A 22,397-nucleotide genomic window follows, 5' to 3' on the forward strand; every position below is an offset into this window, starting at 1 on the left:
GACAATGCTGGCTGTTGGGATCACCCTGGTGTTCGTGGGCGTGGATGAGGGTCGCACCGATGGCTCCCCTGGTTCCGGGAGCATGAAGCGGGCCTTCCAAACTCACACCCTCCACCACATCCGAGGATGAGGGAACGAACACCTAGCTAAGTAACCAGTCGCGGGAGGACGCGCGAGCATAAGGAGGGAGGCGTGTTGTAACGCAAAAAAAAAAAAAAAAAACACACAAGAAGAAAAGAAACACGTAACAAGAGAGAAAAAGTAAACAAAAATAAAAAAATAAGAAATAAAAAAGGAAATAAGAAGTAGAAAGAATAAATGAGGGAAGACGATGATAAAAACGAAAGCATACACCAAGAAGCTATCACCACTCTGATAGATAAGAGAAGTGACGTGACCACCGAAGAGATGCGGTGAGTCATCATAAGACTAACATAGCCGGAGATTAATACAATATTACAAGAACAGATACCCAGGTATCACTGAATTAGTACACGAGGAGAGCAGAAGTCAACGAGATCTGATGACGTGGACAACATGGACAGAAGGCACACCATAGGAGTCGCCGACTCATTGTTCCTGATTAGAAGATGCGATTACCAAAGGTACTCGAGAATGAACCTTATTGGAAGTTAAGGAAAAATAAACTGTATGTTCGAAGTATGGGAAGATAAATATAGTTACTTGAAAATCAACCTTATTGAAATATATACGAAAATGAACTGCGTGATTGAAGTATTGGAAAATAAACCTTACGGGAATAGAAGCCTTCTTGGGGCAAAAGGTCGCTCTAACCTCACGTGTATATTATGAGGTGTAGAAGAAGGGAATAGACAGAAGCAGACAGAGAGATAAGCTAGACAGAGCTGTCAGACCAAAGAGGGTCAGGATGGGCAAGATATCTGTCTCAGTACCAGTAAGTAGAGCCACACAGTTGTAATGCAGTCACAGTAAAATGTTGGTGTTATATATTGACAGAGAGGGATTGGGTAAGTGTAGGATGTGTTCCTCATTGAATGTTAGTTGCGAAGTTTCTGTAGGACGTAATTTATCATTGAGTATTAAATATGTGAAGTGATTTGAATCGGAAGTGTAATGTGAAGTGTTCGAGATTTTTAATGGAATTTATCTGAAGAGAGATGAAACAATATATTTTTTTTTTTTTTCGTTATTGTCGGAAGTCGTACATGATTGCTGGGAAGGACTTCACAGTTTCCTTGGTTACACGTAAACCTATATATGACATGTGACTTTTGAAGGCTCTCTTTCTCTTTTGAGGGGCTATTTTTCAGAAGAAGATGGCTGGTTTTCTTGGTGTTGTAATAAATTATCAGTTTAACTTGTCTGTCAGGGTCGGAAGGCTTGATGTTCCTCTTCACAATTTGCGTGATGGCCCTCTCATCTTCTTCGTAGGCGGTAGAGAAAGATGAGAGGGCCATCACGCAAATTGTGAAGAGGAACACCAAGCCTTCCGACCCTGAGAGACAAGTTAAACTGATAATTTATTACAACACCAAGAAAACCAGCCATCTTCTTCTGAAAAATAGCCCCTCAAAAGAGAAAGAGAGCCTTCAAAAGTCACATGTCATATATAGGTTTACGTGTAACCAAGGAAACTGTGAAGTCCTTCCCTCCACCTATGTTGGCATGACGACAACAAGACTCTCCCAACGACTAACTTTCCACCTCGCAACAGGAGCACCCAAGAAACATCTGAAGGAGAAACAACATAAACATAACATCACAACATAACATAACATAAACATCACAAGAGGAATGCTAGTAGATAAAACGGAGATCCTAACTACATGCCCAGACACCAGGCGTCTCCCCATCTTGGAAGCACTATATATAAAATAAACAAACCCTACATTAAACCAACAATCTGAAGACCTACAAGCGTTACCAAGCGCGCGAAGATCCAGCTTGGATAGCAACCCAGCACAGCCCGCGACAGCCGTCAGCCAATCAGAGACCAGGACGCGCAGCGGGGTGACAAGCCTACCGGTATAAATACACCCCCGCCATCAGCTTGAGCCATTCTCTCCGACACCCTCAACACGGATAGACCTTCGCTACTGAAGAAGGGTCAAGGACCCGAAATCGCGATCTAGCGAAAATGACTAGCTTCGGCGAAGTCATACAGCCTATTAAAAAGAATATAAGACAGTCATAAGATATAAGGAAAATATCTTAAGAAAAATAATAAATGCTCAACTAGCTATCACATTCAATGAGATATGTATTAGAGAAAGACTCCTGCCCATATACACCCTTAATATATATATATATATATATATATATATATATATATATATATATATATATATATATATATATATATATATATATATATATATATATATATATATATATATATATATATAATACAAATTAAGTAAAACTTAGAATAAAAAAAATCCAAGCTTTCCCTTGAACCCACAAAAGCCAGTGTTATAGATGAGGGGCGCAGCAAGATTGTGCAACGTAGAAGTACGGCACCCCAACAAGACACTTAACATGTAGCTTCTTTTTATACACAGCTTCCCTTTCCTGCAAATATTCTACCATAACTGCATCTACAATTAGTGTTAACACAAAGTTTTCTATATGCTTTTTTTGTACTTTCATATCATGGGAATTCTGAACTGAAATTACGTTTTTTTTCAAGTGTTTCTACTCTAAACAAGGAAGACAGCAGAGGAGAATATGACTGGGACAGTAGACAGTTTGTTGAAGCAATGACAGTGCCAGCATTGTGAAAGCCTCTGCCCTCACCAACTCTGTTAGCGATTAGCTGGGTTTTTTTTTACAGTGTTTCTCCTGCAAATAATGCAAAAAAAAAAAAAAAAAAGTTAATTTGTCACTAGAAGAGTCAAGACCTCCTTAAAAGCCCGTCTCACTTGAAGCACAGCCTTGTGAATGTAGTGGAGGTGCGGTGCAGAAAAGCTGCACAGTACTAGCTTGTGCAGAATGAAGAGGCGATGGAAAGCTTCAGCGTGAGGTGCTGTAGATGTGAGCGACACAGAGGCACACTTTTAGAAGGGCAGTTGTGGGAGCCACAGTTGAACCAGCGTGGTGGTTACAAGGGAGGAGGTGCTTAGACAGAGATGGACGCTGGCAGTGCTGCCAGTGTATTATGGCAATGAAGAAATGGAAGGGACCCTAAAAGAGATGAAAAGTCCTTTGTGCACCTTTAGGAAGTACGCCACACAGAGCTTACGTTTTAAATTAGAGGAGACATGTTGACTCTGTGCTTCAGAAAGCGGACCTACGGAAGGCCCTATCTTGATCTTGGTCTTGATCTTACAGGAGGCTCAGGATTTCTCACAAGCCAGGCCTTTACATCGGCACTCCTGTGGGGAAAACAATGAACGACAAACAGAAAACGGCATATAGAGTCATACAGCATCAATCACAACACTGGTTCCCACATCTACAGCGTTACATTTTCTCCAGGAACTCTTCCACAGCCTTAATCATCCTTTCACTGTCTCCCACACAGTCCCAGCAGCAACACCATCCATTCCCTTCTTGTCTTCTCCACTCTAGCATGCCCCATTTCCCTCAGCACCACTTGCATCATCTCATATCTGTCTGTGGCATACTTTACACAGTTCAGCACCATCTTCTCCACTGTCACATTCTCTCCCATGGCACACTTTGCTATGGGACTCAGACCATCTGTAACTCCTTACGTTCACAACCATACACTGCGCCCTCGCTCGGAAGAGATGATCACCACTCAGGCTTCCCTCATACCACTTTTCATACATTGTGGCCTCTTTCTCTCTATACCACTCCTAAGTACTCTTTTGTTCCATCTTACTCTTCAGTTCACTCAATCCCACATACTTCACTACTCTGTCTCACTTTTCCACTTTCGTACATCCCATACTAAGCCCTCTCATTTCTGACAATCATACTCCAGTCACTCTCAACATGCCTCCCTTTAAACCGCTGAAAAGCCCAGCTAGTTTCGATGCTACTTTTTACTAACATCTCAACAAACTTCTTCCCCCACCTGCTGTTCCTAACATTCCACAGAAACACCTTTTCTCACTAGTCTCGCATCATCCATTCGCTCTAATCTACCTTTGTACCTTAAGGCTGCTTTTGCATGACTCTCTCTAAAAGTACTCCTTCCTATTTTCCCCTCTCAAAGCCTCTACCGCTGCATACCTTGGTGCATTCAGTGCCATTCTTGCTACTGTACTCTGTCTTACTTTTAAATTTATCAATACATTCTCATTCCAGACAATCATATCCATAACATACATATTACATAATGCTCGGAACAGCCACGCTCTTCCTAACTTCTTGTAGCGCGTCATTTTTACTGGCTTTCATCCTTGCTGCACTTCCACTGGTCCAGAATGCTCATCTTTTCATTATTTGCCTTCACACAGCCATTCGGACTCATCCACATACCCAGCTACTTGTATTCATATGTCTGTTGCAGCTCATTCCCTGTCGGTCTCCAAACCTAATTTTTCTCATCCTGTAACTTATTCACAATCATGTCCTTGCTTCTCTCACTGCTAAACCTCACACCAAAGTCCCTTCCATGCCCATCTACAACATCAAACGAACTTTGAAGCTCATCTGCCGATTCATTCATAACCACTACATCATCTGGTTAAAAAAAAAGCACACAGATCTTAACATTCCCCACACTCATCCCCACATTATTCTTCTCGTTCTGGGTGCTAACTCCTCTGTGTAGAAGCTAAAAAGGGTTGGTGACAAAAAACAGCCTTGCCCAACACCCCCCTCTGACTCTTTACCCAGTGTGTTTCTATATCTCCTAGTCTGTATCTAGCTCTTGTGTCCACATACATACTTTGTTTGTTTGGGAAAGACCACGATCCTCATCTTGGTCGCCGCTGTATTGTCATTTTGCTATTTTCCTTATTTGTTGTTGTTTGCGTTTTGTTTAGGTCTTGTTTTTTTGTCATTCTATTTTTAATTGATTTTTTTTTTTTCATGCTAGCTTTGTGAGTTTTGGTCTTGTTTTAGCTTTTTGAATGTCGATTTTTTTTTTTGCCGATCTTTATTCCTTATTTTCTTTATTTCTGGGGTTTTATGTTGATTATTCTGTTATTTGGTATTTGTTGATTGTTTTGTTTTGTTCTTTGGTGCGAATGTCTGTACAGCTTTGCCTGTTTTTGGGTGCCAATATTTATTTATTTTTTTTTGTATTTGTTGTTGTGTCAATACTTTATAGAGTGGTGGCTGTGTTATATGTTATTGTGTTATTGTGTATGCCATTCTGGGAGATGCTTATGAAGATACTGATGAAACACATAAATCAGAAAACCGAATTAGAATGAGAAACAGGGTATCGCCATTTCAAGAGATACTTATGAAATCCGATAACCGAATTTAAATGAGAAACAGGGTATCGCCATTTTTGGAGATATTAATGAAACCCATAAACCCTAAAAACGAGTTTGAATGAAAAACAGGTTATCGCCATTTTAAGAGATACTTATGAACCCCATGAAGAGAGTTTGAATAAGAAGCGGTATCACCATTTTGGGAGATGCTTATTAAACACGAAAACCGAGTTTAAATGATAAATAGGAAATCGACTTTTTGGGAGATACTTTTGATACCCATGAACCTGAAAACCGAGTTTGAATGAGAAATAGATTATCACCTTTATGGGAGATACTTATGAAACCTGAAAACCGAGTTTCAGTGAAAAAGAGGGTATTGCCATTTTGGTAGATACTGATGAAATCTTAAAACCGAGATTAAATAAGAAACAATGTATCACGATTTTTAGTTATACTTCTGAAACCTGAAAACTGAGTTTGAAAAAGAAACATGGTATCGCTATTCTGGGATATAATTATAAAACTCGAAAAACGAGTTTGAATGAGAAACTTGGTACAGCCATTCTGGGAGATACTTATGAAACCTGAAAACTGAGTTAAAATGAGAAACAGGGTATAGTCATTTTGGTAGATCCTAAAGAAGCTTGATAACCGAGTTTGAATAAGATACTGATAGATAGAGATACTGATGAAACCCAAAACCAAATTCGAATGTGAAATTAGGTATCGCCATTTTAGGAGATACTGATGAAACTCATGAATCCGAAAACCGAGTTTGAATTAAAAACTAGGTATCGAGTTTCTGGGAGATGCTTATGAAAGTCTAAGGCCGAGATGAAATGACAAGCAGGGTATCACAATTTTTTGAGATGCTTATGTAACCCGAAAGGCAAATTTGAAAGAGAAACAGAGTATCACCATTTTCGGAGGTACTGATGAATCCTGAAATCTGAGTTTCAGTGAGAAACAGAGAATCGCCTTATCAGAAGATACTGATGAAACCCGAAAACCGAGACTGAATGACAAACAGGATATCAACATTTTGGGAGATACTGATGAAACCTGAAAAAAAGAGTTTGAATTAGAAACAGGGTATTGCAATTTTGGGAAATATTGATAAAACTCAAAAAGCGAGTTTGAAGGAGAAACATGATATCGCTCTTTTAAGAGATGTTTATGAAACCCGAAAACCGAGTTTGAATAGAAAATAAATAAATAAATAAATGGTATCGCCATTTTGGGATATACAAATGAAATCCCTCCCCCCAAAAAAAAAATAAAAATAAAAATTTAAATAAGAAATAAGGTATCGACAGTTTGGGAGACTATAAACTGCATCCGGTGGTGAGGCTCTGATTGGGGACTCTCAGGGTTTTAGGGAAAGTGGAGCTACCCTTTAATCGTCATTACTCCCAGGTGCACTCTGACCCTGAGTGGTAGCCCCTTTCCCTGCTGCCTTGTAGGGTGCGCCTCTTAAGGCAAAGGCTAGGAGAAGGTAAACTCTGACTCCAAACCACCTGCTGCCTAGTAAGGTAAGCCTTTTGAGGCAAAAGCTAGGTCCATGGATTATAACCATGGCATGGAAGAAAACTGGAGACCTCACCGTGCATAATTTCCAAGAAAAAACATGGATATGTCACAAAGAAGAATACACCACAATGGTGTTAATGGAACCCAAGCTATTGAGAATGGTGTGGATGCCTCGCCCGGTCGAAACAGTCACGCGGTACAGGCGACAGTCGACCGTCATCAAGCTACTGTACCAAAGAAGCCGAAAAGAAGTAAAATGAGGATCGCTACTTGGAACATTAAAACAATGTATGAAACAGGAAAAAAAAAGGAGAATGTGGAGAATGAGATGGGGAGGTTGAATGTGAATGTATTGGGTCTCAGTGAAGTGAGATGGCCAGGAGTTGGATGTGTTGAGGCACGGACAGGAGGAAGTTTTATTTACTCTGGAGGTCAGACAGCTGAGAGAGGGGTAGGGGTGATGCTAGATAAAATAATGAAAAAATGTCTAATTGGATACTGGGCTCAGACAGAGTTATTGTGGTGCGCTTAAAAGGTGTCCCTTTCAACATTTGCATTATACAAGTATATGCACCCACATCTGAACATGACGAGGAGGAAGTAGACCAATTCTATTCCGAAGTAAATCAAGCAAGAGAACAATGCAAAGAACATGAGGTTATAATAATGATGGGTGACCTTAATGCTAAAGTTGGACTAGAATGAACGGGGAACATTGTAGGTCCACATGGATTGGGACAAATAAATGAGAGGTGATAGGTTTGTGGACTTGTGTTTAGAGAATGTACAAGTAATTGCAAACACGTGGTTCAGGCATCCTCCAACATATCTCTGGACATGGAAAAGTCCTGGTGACACAGTTAGAAACCATATAGATTATATAACAATAAACGAGAGATTTAGAAATTCAATCCAACAAGTTAAGACGTACCTAGGAGCTGATTGCAATAGTGACTACGTACCAGTGGTGGCTACTGTACAGGTAAAGCCTAAGAAGATAAGGATTAATGAAAGGAAACCAAGACGACACCTGCAACTGTTAAAAACGGAGGGAGTAAGGAATCAGTATCCATTAAAAGTACGAAACAAGTATGAACAGCTGAAACATAAATGCACAGGAGAACAGACGGCAGAACAAAAATGGAATAATTTAGAAAATGCTATCAAAGAGAGAAATAATTTAATCCCAGAGAGAGAGAAGAGCAAGGAAACCTTGGATGACAGAGGATGTTTTGCACATGATGGATGAAAGAAGACAGCTTAAAGGACGAAATGAGGAACAGTATAATGTACTAAACAGATAAATTCATCGAAAATATATTGAGGCAAAGGAAATATGGATGAACGACAACTGCGAAGAGATAGAAGATCTGGGTAAAAGGGACCAACAGCTGATGTATGAAAAAGTGAAGGAGATAACATACAAAACGAAAACAACAACTAGCATTGGAATAAAAAAAAAAAAAGAGGGATGGAACAGTTTTGATGGAAGTAGATGAAATTTTGGAAAGGTGGACAGAGTACATTTACATTCTTTAGAGATTCGTAGGTTAAGAGGGGACCAGATAGAAGACTTTAAGTGGTATAAGGGTTATAACAAGGGGGATGTAAGCAAAATTCTTAGGATTAGCAACCAGGGTAGAACAAGAAACGGGTTCAAACTTGAAAAATTTAGATTTAGGAAGGAGATAGGAAAACATTGGTTCTCAAATAGAGTGGTACATGAGGGGAACGGACTCAGTAATCATGTAGTTAATGCTGGGACACTAGAGAGCTTTAAGAGAAGATTAGACAAGTTTATGGATGGGGATAACAGATGGAAATAGGTAGGTATATTTCATACAGGGACTGCCACGTGTAAGCCTGGTCGCTTCTTGCAGCTTCCCTTATATCTTATGTTCTTATGTACATTGGTGAATTATTTAATGATAATAGGGCAGAAACCCTTGATGTGAACAACAATGGGGAGGGTCCACCGATAATGAAGGCAGAAGTGCGGGAAGCTTTAAAGAAAATGAAAAAAGGAAAGGCAACAGGAGATGATGGGATAGCGGGGGAGATGTTAAAAGCATTGGATGAATATGGTGTAGAAGTGTTAACTGATATTGCTAGGAAAATATATGAGGATAGGGAGAGAGTAGCACAGATGTATAAATTAACTTTTAATACTTTGCCCAAGATACCAGGAACTCTGGAGTGCAATAAACATCGCACAATTAGTATCATGAGTCAGGTAACAAAAATAATTTTACGAGTGGTTCTAGTTAGAATGAGGAATAAAATACTCCCTGAGATTGGAAATGAACAGTGTGGTTTCATCAAAGAGAAAGGTACGAGTAATGCGATCTTCATTCTGAGGATGTTGATGGAAAGATTAGTAGAAGTGAAGAAAGATCTTTGTGTTTGTTTTTGTAGATTATAAGAAAGCCTTCGACCGTGTTTAACATGTAGACCTTATGAGAATGGTGGAAGGGTTGGAAATAGATGGTAAAGATCTTCGAGTAATACATAACTTATATTGGAACCAAGAAGCAGCAGTGCGAGTAGGGGATAAAGAGTCGGAGACGCAGAGCATAAAAAGAGGCGTGAGGCAGGGATGTGTGATGTCCCCTGATCTCTTCAACTACTACAGTGAAATTTTAATGAGGGATTTAAGAGATATGGAAGGAGTAAAAGTGGGAGGCACCAACATCAACAATATAAGATATGCAGACGACACGGTGTTGCTGGCGGAATCCGAAGACAAACTGTAAGATCTGGTTAACACAATAAATAGATCAAGCAGAGAGAGAGAAGCCTAACAAATAACAAAAAGAAAACGGAAGTGATGGTAGTATCGAAAGAGGAGCAACCGCAACAAATAAATATATTGATGCAGAATACTTGATGCAGAACCCCTCAAACAAACAGACAACTTTAATTATCGGGGGAAGCACGATCACATGTAATGGGAAATGTGAGATGGATATAAAGAAGAGAATAGTACTTGCAAAGAATGCATTTGGCAAGATTAAAAACTTGGTGACGAATGTTAAAAGTATCAATGGGTACAAGTAAAAGGTTTGTGAAATGTTTTATATGGTCGGTTTTGTTGTATGGCTGTGAGTCCTGAACAATGAGAAAGGCAGATGAACAAAGACTGCAAGCAGCTGAGATGTGGTTCTGGAGGAGGATGCTTAAGATATCTTGGACAGAAAGAAGAACAAATGAAGAAGTGTTGCAATGGGTGGGTGTTGGAAGAGAGTTGATGAGTACGGTTAGGAGAAGACAGATGCACTTCCTGGGCCATGTTATGAGAAGAGAGGGACTGGAACATCTATCTCTTATTGGTAAAATAGAAGGCAAGAGACCACTAGGAAGACCAAGACAGAAGTATATGGATGGACTGGTGCGAGTGACTGGAGGAGGAATGTCTTCAGCTCAGCTGATACTAGCAACTAGAGACAGGGAGCAGTGGCAAACCATGGTTGCCCACGTCCTACGGGATATGGCACGTCAATAAATAATAAAATAAGTTTGGGAGATATTGATGAAACTCGAAAACCGAGTTTGAGTAACAAACTGGGTATCGCCACTTTGGGAGATAATGATGAAACCCGAAAAGCAGGTTTGAATGAAAAAAACAGGGTTTAACCATACAAATGAAAATACATATGAAACTCATTAACTGAGTTTGAATGAGAAACAAGGTATCATCATTTTGGGAGATACTTATGAATCCCTAAAACTGGGTTTGGATAAGAAACATGGTATCACCATTTTGGGAGATACTGATGAAATCCGAAAAATAAGTTTGAATTAGAAACAATGTCTCGTTTAACCTCACCTAAAGACTCTGAACCTCACCTAACCTCCCCTAACCTCAGCAAATGTCGCCTAACATTACTTAACCTTATCTAACCTCACTTAACCTTACCTAACCTCAACTAACTTCAACTATCCTCAACTAACCACAATAATCTTACATAACCTCACCTAACCACACCTAACCTCACCTAACCTCACCTAATCTCATATATCCTCACGTAACAATACCTAACCTCACATAACATCACCGAACCTCACCTAACGTCACCTAACTTTTAATAACTTCTTCTAACAACAACCTAACCTCTAACAATCACCTAATTTACAAAACCTGAAGTAAAGTCACCTAATGCTCTTAACCTTACATAACCTCACGAACTTCACCTAACCTCTCTTAACATAACATAACCTCATGTAACCTCACATAATTACACCTGACCTCACTTAACCTCACCTAAACACACATAATTCTCCTAACATCACCTAATCACACCAAACCTAATCTCATCTAACTTCACCTAATGTCTCCTAACTACACATAGACTCACCTCATCTAACTTCACATAACCTAACCTTACCACAACAAACCTCGTCTAACCAAACATAACCCAACCTAACCTCACTAAATTCTAGCCAAACCTAACCACACCTATCCACACTTAACCTCACCATACCTCACCTAACCTAACCTAACCTAGAACAGTCAAGAGGTTAATGAGGAAAGGTAATGGCAAATATTAATTAAAGATAGCCTCCTGGCGGAAACAGACTCCAAGAGATTTTATCAGGTATACAGGACGATGAATAAGGATACTATAGGTCCATTAAAGGCAGCAGATGGCGAGGTGGTTAGTTCTGAGGGGAGATTAGTAAAATTTGGAATGAGTATTTTTTAACTGTCTTTAACCAGGAAAACATACAAGATATGCCGAATAGTGAACAGATGTTTAGAGCAGATGAGAATAAAAAGCTGACATATATTACCTTAACTAAGGAGATAGTGGAACAGGAAGTAGATTGGTTAAAAAAAAAGTTCAATACACCAGTACCAGGTGAAATATATTCTAGAGTACTTAAGAAATGCAAAGAGGTTATTAGTGAGCCAATAATTTCTGTCTTTCAGAAACCACTTTAGTCAGGTGAGGCACCAGTAACTTAACCTCACATAACCAAACCTACTGAACATAACCTAACCTTACCTAAAAACACCAATACACACCTAACCTCAATTAGCCTAACCTAACCTCTCATAACGTTTCCTAACCTCAGATAATTTTTTTAACCTCATAGCACGTAACCTAACCTAACTTCAATTACCATTACGTACCATCCCTTAACCTCAGCTAACTTCACACCTAATCTCACCTAACCTCTCCTAACAACACATAATCACAACTAACATTACCCAACATCAACTACATAAGAACATAAGAACATAAGAAATAAGGGAAGCTGCAAGAAGCGACCAGGCTTACACGTGGCAGTCCCTGTATGAAACACACCTACCTATTTCCATCTGTTATCCCCATCCATAAACTTCTCTAATCTTCTCTTAAAGCTCTCTAGTGTCCTAGCACTAACTACATGATTACTGAGTCCGTTCCACTCATCTACCACTCTATTTGAGAACCAATTTTTTCCTATCTCCTTCCTAAACCTAAATTTCTCAAGCTTGAACCCGTTATTTCTTGTTCTAGCCTGGTTGCTGATCCTAAGAATTTTGCTTACATCTCCCTTGTTATAACTCTTATACCACTTAAAGACTTCTATCTGGTCCCCTCTTAACCTACGTCTCTCTAGAGAATGTAAATTTAACAGCTTCAACCTCGCCTCGTAAGGAATACTCCTCATCCCCTGTATCCTTTTAGTCATTCTCCTCTGTACTGATTTTAATAGACCTATATATTTCCTGTAATGTGGGGACCAGAACTGAACAGCGTAGTCTAGATGAGGTCGGACCAGCGCCAAGTATAACTTTAATATTACTTCCGGCTTTCTACTTTTAACACTCCTAAAAATGAATCCTAGTACCCTATTTGCCTTGTTTTTGGCTTCTATGCATTGTTTCCCTAGACGGAGTTCAGAGCTAACTATAACTCCTAAATCTTTCTTGTACCCTGTACCTACCAGAGTTTGGTTGTTTAATGTGTACCTATTGTGTGGGTTTCCTCTACCTACGCTAAGCACTTTGCATTTATTGATATTAAATTGCATTTCCCATCTATCCGTCCATTCATTCATTCTATCTAAGTCTGCCTGCAAGGCGATGGCATCCGAATCTGACCTAATTAATCTACCTATCTTTGTGTCATCCGCAGATTTACTAACATCACTACTAATTCCACTATCCAAGTCATTGATATATATTAAAAATAACAATGGCCCTAATACCGATCCCTGTGGCACCCCACTAATTACATGATCCCACTCGGATTTCGAGCCGTTTATTACCACTCTCTGTCGCCTGTTACCAAGCCATGACCCTATCCAACCTAACACCTTCCCATCTATCCCGTGTGCCCTAACCTTTCTCAGGAGCCTTTGATGGGGCACCTTGTCGAATGCTTTACTAAAGCCCAGATATAAGATATCATATCTATCACCATTATCTACTGCCTCGTACACCTTACTGTAAAAACTTAACAAGTTTGTCAGGCAAGATTTTCCCTTCGTGAAGCCATGCTGTGACTGACTTATCAAGTTATGTTTGTCTAAATGTTCCCTAATGTTCCTCGCTATTATTGACTCTAACATTTTACCTACAACTGAAGTTAAGCTGACAGGTCTATAATTAGACGCTAAAGTTTTATCTCCTTTCTTAAAGATGGGTACTACATTAGCCTGCCTCCACATTACTGCTACCTCACCCGACTCCAGTGATTTCCTAAAGACAGAAACTAATGGCTCACTAATAATCTCTTTACATTCCTTAAGTACTCTGGGATATATTTCATCAGGTCCTGGTGACTTGAACTTTTTTTAGCCTATCTATCTCCTGTTCCACTATCTCCCTAGTTATGGAAATATCTGTCAGCTTCTCATTCTCATCTGCTCTAAACACCTGTTCATTATCTCGCATATCCTGCAAGTTTTCCTGGGTGAAGACAGTCAAAAAATAATCATTCAGAAGTTTGCTAATCTCCTCCCCAGAACTAACCAGCTCCCCATCTGCTGCCTTTAATAGACCTACAGTATCCTTATTCTTCGTCCTGTATACCTGATAAAATCCCTTGGGGTCCGTCTTCGCCTGGCTGGCTACCTTTAATTCATAATTGTCCTTAGCTTTCCTCGTTAACTTCCTGACTGTTCTAACTAATTCATTATATTGTGTCCTTAAAACTTCCTCACCTGCCCTTAATCTCTTTTATATACTTATCTTACGCCCTATATAATGCTTTAACTTAGCAGAAAAAAAGGTTCACTTGGCGCCATACGATACAGCTACATGTGTGACCTTTGCGCACCAAGGACTGTATACATTCCTTGCGTCTCACTGGCCACCCTGTGGTCAAGGATAACTAGTTAATCACCCTAGTACACGGCGCCGCTGTGACATCCAGGTTTCTGCAGTCTACCTTCCCAAGTTTCCCCAAGTAAATCAGAAGGGAAGATGAACAGGTGGGTGAGGTGTGTGGTGACTACCCCGCGGAGTCGTACTAACCCAGCAGGTTCGACGGACACTGCACCACGGAAGCGTGTAAAAGCTATGACTTCGCCCAACGTGGGGCTCGAACCCACGACCCCGAGATTAAGAGTCTCGTGCTCTACCGACTGAGCTAGCCGGGCACCACAACTAACCATAAATAATATTCGCAAACTTCACCTAGCCTCTCCTAACCACACTTAACCACACATAACCTCATATAACCTTACCAAACGTCTTCTAACCTTACTTAACCTCTCATAAGAATACCTACCCTCCACTAACCTCACCAAGGTCACATAACATTAGTTAATTAAACATCTTTTTTTTTTTTATGTAGGAAGGACACTGGCCAAGGACAACAAAAATCAATAAAAAAAATGCCCACTGAAATGCCAGTCCCATAAAAGGTCAAAGCAGCAGTAAAAAATTGATGAATAATTGTCTTGAAACCTCCCTCTTGAAGGAATTCAAGTCATAGGAAGGTGGAAATACAGAAGCAGGCAGGGAGTTCCAGAGTTTACCAGGTGGACAGAATAGGGGTGAGAGAAAGAAGAACGTCTTGTGCAGCGAGGCCGCGGGAGGAGGGGAGGCATGCAGTTAGCAAGATCAGAAGAGCAGTTAGCATGAAAATACCGGTAGAAGACAGCTAGAGATGCAACATTGCGGCGGTGAGAGAGAGGCTGAAGACAGTCAGTTAGAGGAGAGGAGTCGATGAGACGAAAAGCTTTTGATTCCACCCTGTCTAGAAGAGCAGTATGAGTGGAACCCCCCCAGACATGTGAAGCATACTCAATACATGAACGGATAAGGCCCTTGTACAGAGTTAGCAGCTGGGGGGGGATGAGAAAACTGGCGGAGATGTCTCAGAACACCTAACTTCATAGAAGCTGTTTTAGCTAGAGATGAGATGTGAAGTTTCCAGTTCAGATTATAAGTAAAGGACAGACTGAGGATGTTCAGTGTTTTGTAGAAGGGGAAAGTTGAGTGTCATTGAAGAAGAGAAGATAGTTGTCTGGAAGGTTGTGTCGAGATGATAGATAGATTAATTGAGTTTTTGAGGCATTGAACAATACCAAGATTGCTCTGCCCCAATCAGAAATCTTAGAAAGATCGGAAGTCAAACGTTCTGTGGCTTCCCTGCGTAAAATGTTTACCTCCTCAACAATCCTCATATAACCAAACTTAACCACATTTAATCACAGGTAACCACACCTAATCACACCTAACCTCTCCTAGCCTCACTTACCATTACCTAACCTCACCTAATCTCAGTTAACAACACCTAACCACACCTAACCTCACCTAACTTCAATTAATCACATTAATCTCACATAACCTCAACTAAACTTACCTAACCTCACCTAAACTCTCCTAACCACACCTAACCTAACATAACCTCTCCTAACTTTCCCATACATCATTTAACTTCACCTATCTTCACCCAACTACATGTAACCTCACATAACCTCAACTAAACACACATATTCTCAACCAACAACACCTAAATACACTTAACCCTAACCTCACCTAACCTCTATTAACCACATCTAACCTCACCAAACCTTACCTAGCCTCTCCTAACCTCACCAAATCTCACCTAAGCACATCTTATTTCACGTAACCTCACCTAAATTCACATAACTCTAACCTCACTTAACAACACCTAACCTTACCTAACCTTTCTTACCCTCTCCTAATCTCATGTAACATCACCTAATTCACCTAACTTTAGCTAACCTTACTAACCACACCTAACATCATCTAATATCACGAAACCACACTTAACCTCACCTAACCTCTTCTAACCTAAGTAACCTGACATAACATGACCTACCCTCACCTTACCTACCCTAACATCAGGTGATATCATCTAACCTCACTTAACCTCACCTTCCCTTACTTAACCTCACTTAACTTTACCTTGCCATACATAACCTCATCTAACTTCAACTATCCACAACTAACCACTCATAATCTCACTTAACCTCACCTAAGCACAAGGAACATCACCTATCCTTACTTAATCTAACATATCCTCATCTAATCACACCTAACCTCACACAACCTCACCTAACCTCACATAACCTCTCCTAACCTCATATATCCATAACTAACTTCATTTAATCACATCTAACCTCACATAACCTCAACTAATCTTACCTAACCATACCTAACCTCACCTAACTTCACATAATCTCACCTAAACTAATGTAACCTATCCTAACCACACCTAACCTCACTTAAACCCCAGAAAACCTCACCTAACCATACCCAACACCACCAAACCTGAACTCACCTCAGCTATCCTCATCTAACCTTTACTTAACCTAACTTAACTAACTTACTCACCTAACCTTATCTAACAATACCTAACCTGACCTATCATCAACTAACCATACATAAGGTCACATAACCTCACCTAACCACACTGAACCTCACCTAACTTTACCTATCACCAACTAAACATACATAACGTCACATAATCTTACCTAACCACACTGAACCTCACCTAACCTCACCTAAACACAACTAACCTCATTTAACCTAACCTAAGAACTCCTAAGCTCACCTAACATCACCTAACCTCACCCAACATCTAACTACGTGTAACGTCACCTAAACTCAGCTAACTACTCCAAACCAAACCTAACATCAACTAATCACACCTAACCTTCTATAACCCCACTTAACCTCTCTTATACATAGCTAACCACACCTAACCTCACCTAACCTCTCTTCCAACCTCACTTAACATCACCCAATTTCAACCTAAGTACACCTAACATCAACTAGACACAAATAACCTCGAATAACGTCACATAACCACATTTAACCTCATGTAAAATATACTAACCTCACTTAAATTATCCTGACGTCACCTAAGTCCCTAATTTCACCTAATGACACCTAAACTCATCTAACCTCATCTAATCACAAATAACAACACCTAACCTCACTTAAAGTCACCTAAAAATACCTTACCTCCCATAACATCACCTAACTTCAGGTAACCTCGTCTAACCTCGCCTATCTACACCTAATCTCATTTAACGACATTTAACATCACATAGCCTCACAAAACCTTACTTTCCCTCACCTAACTTTACCTAACATTATATAACTTGACCTATCAACACCTGACCTCACTTAAGCATACCTAACATCACCTAACCTAAAATCAACTAAACTCAGCTAACCTCACCTAACCTAATTTAACCCCACCTCACCTCAACTATCCTTATATACTGACACCTAACCTCACCAAAAAAAAAAAAAATATGTATGTAACCTCACATAATCTCATCTAACCTTTGCTAACCACAACTAAAAAAAAATTTTCCTCAAATAGCAACACCTAGCCTCACATACCAATCCTAACCATAACAGTACCTAACATCACCTAACCTCACCTAATAACTAAATTTACCTAACCTCACCTAATCTAAATTCAACTAAACTAACTTCACTAACCTTCCATAATATCTCTTAACCACACTTCTCTTCATCTCTTATCCTCACTTACTATAGCTAACTTGAGCTAACCTTTCCTAAACACACCTAATCTCACCTAACTTCATATATGCTCACCTAACCACATCTAACCTCACTTAACCTCATCTAATAACATATAACTTCACTTACCCTCTCCTAAAAGCAAATAACCACACCTAACCTCACCTACCAATACCTAAACTCACACATGCTCACCTAACCTAACCTAACCTAAACTAACTTCATCTAACCTTTCCTAAGCACACCTAACCACACCTAACATCATCTTACCTCACCTAACTTCACCTTACAACGCCTAACCTCACATAACCTAACTTAACCAAACAAAACCTGTCTTAACCTTATTAAGCACACCTACCCTCTCCTAAAATTACTTAAGCTCACCCAAGCACAACTAAATACAACTAACCTCACTTAAATCTCTGAGAAGACTAAACATCAGCTAACCTCACCTAACATCAACTAATTTCACTTCACCACACCTAAATACACCTAACAACACATAACCACACCTAACCACACCTAATTCTAAACTCTCCTGAACATGCAAAACCTTATCTAATCTCACCTGAACCCACCTAACCTCACATATACTCACCTAATAACATCTAACATCACTAACCTTAGCACACTTAACCTCATCTAACCACACTTAAACACACCCAACTCACCTAACTCACATAAACTCAGCTAACATCACTTAACCTCACCAAAACTCATCTAACCTCACCTAACCACACCTAAACTCTCCTAAACTCTCATGACCACACCTATCCACCCTTATCTCATTTAACCTCCCCTACTTTTTATCTAACCTTACTTACCACACCTAACCTCACTTAACTTCACCTAAACTATCCTAAAAACACCTAATATTCCCTAATCCAACTTAATCACACCTAACCTCATCTAACCTTTCCCAACTACATCTATCCATACCTAACCATACCTAATCCCACATAGCCTTTTGTAATCTCAGTTAACCTCACTTAATCTCACCTAAAAACACAAATCCACACCTAACCTCACCTAACCTCATCTTAATATAACCTCATCTTACCATATGTAACCTCACTTAACGTCACATCACCTAACCACACCTAACAGCACCTAACCTCACCTAGTCTATCCTACCTTCACCTTAACTCATAACCTCAAATAATCACAAATAACGTCACCTAGCATAACCTACCCTCATCTAACCAAACCTAACCACATGTAACCTCACCTAACCACAATTAACCACATCTAACCACACCTAACCACATCCAAGTTAACATCAGCTAACATCACATAAGCCCACCTAAGCTCACCTAACCTCACCTATAACTCACCTATACCAAACCTACTATAACCTTACCTAGCCTCTCTTAAGCTTATCTAACCTCACATAATCTCTCTTAAGTCACCTAGCCTCACCTAATCACAACTGATCGCATCTAACCTCAACTAACATCATCCAACCATACCTAACAACATGTAAACTCACATAACCATACCTCACCTAACCATACCTAACATAAACTAATCTTACCTCACGTAATTTCACATAACCCTAGCTAATATTATCTAACCATATCTAACATAATCTAACAACACATAACCTCACGTAATGCTAGCTAATATCACCTACCCTCAATTAACCTTACTTATCTTCACCTAACCTCACCTAACCATACCTAAAATCACCAATCCTTACCTATACTAACATAACCACACCTAACCTAACCTAACATCACCTAACCTTAACTAACAACACTTAACCTCATTAAACCTCACCGAACCTCACCAAACCTTTCCTAACAACACCTAACCTCACAAAATCTCAACTAATCACAATTAACCTCACATATCCTTACCTAAACATAACATGTCATAACCTTAACTAACCTCACAAAAGACCTCTAAACCTTTTCTAACTTCACCTAATGTCTTGTAAGCACAACAAATCTCACCTAATCTCACTCAACCACACCTTACCTTACTTAACCTCACCTAACCACAGCTAATCTCAAATAACCTCACCTAACCTCTCTTAACCACAATTAACTAAACCTAACAATACTTAACCTAGTCTTTCAGCTCTGTCTGTCAACATCTACCTTTCCTTCTTGCTGGAAGTTTGCCTACATTCAACCTGTTCCTAAAAAGGGTGACCGTTCTAATCCCTCAAACTACCGTCCTATTGCTTTAATTTCCTGCTTATCTAAAGTTTTTGAATCTATCCTCAACAGGAAGATTCTTAAACATCTATCACTTCACAACCTTCTATCTGATCGCCAGTATGGGTTCCGTCAAGGCCGCTCTACTGGTGATCTTCTGGCTTTCCTTACTGAGTCTTGGTCATCCTCTTTTAGAGACTTTGGTGAAACTTTTGCTGTTGCCTTGGACATATCAAAAGCCTTTGATAGAGTCTGGCACAAAGCTTTGATTTCCAAACTACCCTCCTACGGTTTCTATCCTTCTCTCTGTAACTTCATCTCAAGTTTCCTTTCTGACCGTTCTATTGCTGCTGTAGTAGACGGTCACTGTTCTTCTCCTAAATCTATTAACAGTGGTGTTCCTCAGGGTTCTGTCCTGTCACCCACTCTCTTCTTATTATTCATTAATGATCTTCTAAACCAAACTTCTTGTCCTATCCACTCCTACGCTGATGATACCACCCTGCACTTTTCCACGTCTTTTCATAGACGTCCAACCCTTCAGGAGGTAAACATATCACGCAGGGAAGCCACAGAACGCCTGACTTCTGATCTTTCTAAAATTTCTGATTGGGGCAGAGCAAACTTGGTATTGTTCAATGCCTCAAAAACTCAATTCCTCCATCTATCAACTCGACACAACCTTCCAGACAACTATCCCCTCTTCTTCAATGACACTCAACTGCCCCCCTCTTCTACACTGAACATCCTCGGTCTGTCCTTTACTTATAATCTGAACTGGAAACTTCACATCTCATCTCTAGCTAAAACAGCTTCTATGAAGTTAGGTGTTCTGAGACGTCTCCGCCAGTTTTTCTCACCCCCCCAGCTGCTAACTCTGTACAAGGGCCTTATCCGTCCATGTATGGAGTATGCTTCACATGTCTGGGGGGTTCCACTCATACTGCTCTTCTAGACAGGGTGGAATCAAAAGCTTTTCGTCTCATCAACTCCTCTCCTCTAACTGACTGTCTTCAGCCTCTCTCTCACCGCCGCAATGTTGCATATCTAGCTGTCTTCTACCGCTATTTTCATGCCAACTGCTCTTCTGATCTTGCTAACTGCATGCCTCCCCTCCTTCCGCGGCCTCGCTGCACAAGACTTTCTTCTTTCTCTCACCCCTATTCTGTCCACCTCTCTAACGCAAGAGTTAACCAGTATTCTCAATCATTCATCCCTTTCTCTGGTAAACTCTGGAACTCCCTGCCTGCTTCTGTATTTCCACCTTCCTATGACTTGAATTCCTTCAAGAGGGAGGTTTCAAGACACTTATCCACCAATTTTTGACCACTGCTTTGACTCTTTTATGGGACTGGCATTTCAGTGGGCATTTTTTTTTTTATTAGATTTTTGTTGCCCTTGGCCGGTGTCCTTCCTACATAAAAAAAAATAAAATAATAATAACCTCATTTTACTTCTCTTAATGAAACTTAACCTTGCCTAACTTCACCTATCATCACTCACTCACTCACTCAGTTAACCTTACACAACCTTACCTAAACTTAGCTAAGCTCAAGTAATCTCACCTAACCACTCTGAACCTCTCCTATTCTCATGTAACTTCTCTTAACGACAAATAACCTCACCTAACTATAACTAACCTCACTTAACCTCACTTAACCTTACCTAAAAACATCTAATCTCACCTAACCCCTCTTAAGTACTACTAAACACACCTAACCACAACTAACCTTGCCTAACAAAATCTAACCACACATAGCATTAAATAACCTCACATAATCTCATCTAACCTGTTTTAACCTCACCTAACTTCATCTTAGCACACCTACCCTCATCTAACCACAGCTAAGCACACCTAACCTTCCTAAACCGTTCCTAATTTTTCCTAGCACACCAAACCTTTCTTAACTTCACCTAACCACAACTAAACTAACCCAACCCCACCTAACCTCATATTACCTTACCTAACTTTACCTAAGCACATCTAACTTCATCTAACAACACCTAAGCACACTTAATCTGAACTAAACTAAAAAAATCTTATTTATGGACACCTAACCTCAGCTAACAACACCTACCCTAACATACCTATTCTCACCTAACATCTCTTAACATCTCAATTAGCCTGGTCTAACCTCTTCTTATCTCACTTAACTTTACCTAAACTCACCTAACCTCACCTAAACTCACCAATTCTAACCTAACCTCTCCTAACCACAACTAACTACACATATATATACCTAACTTCACCTAACAATACTCAACCCAACCTGACCTCAACCAACCTCACATAAACACTCCTAAGCACACCTCACCTCACATAAGCTCACCTAATCTCTCTTAACCACTCCTAACCACACCTAACCTCACGAAACCTCACCTAACGTCTCCTAACGT

At 40.0% G+C, this 22,397-nt stretch overlaps 1 non-coding gene across 1 annotated transcript; it reads right to left on the reverse strand.

Moving 5' to 3' along the window:
- Positions 1-14,392: 14,392 nt before the first annotated feature.
- On the reverse strand, positions 14,393-14,465 carry Trnak-cuu (transfer RNA lysine (anticodon CUU)). The gene has a single exon. It is a non-coding gene; the product is annotated as a tRNA-Lys (tRNA).
- Between the last annotated feature and the right edge of the window lie 7,932 nt (positions 14,466-22,397).

Source organism: Scylla paramamosain, unplaced genomic scaffold, assembly GCF_035594125.1.
Source record: "Scylla paramamosain isolate STU-SP2022 unplaced genomic scaffold, ASM3559412v1 Contig9, whole genome shotgun sequence".
In the NCBI taxonomy this organism is placed as follows: domain Eukaryota; kingdom Metazoa; phylum Arthropoda; class Malacostraca; order Decapoda; family Portunidae; genus Scylla; species Scylla paramamosain.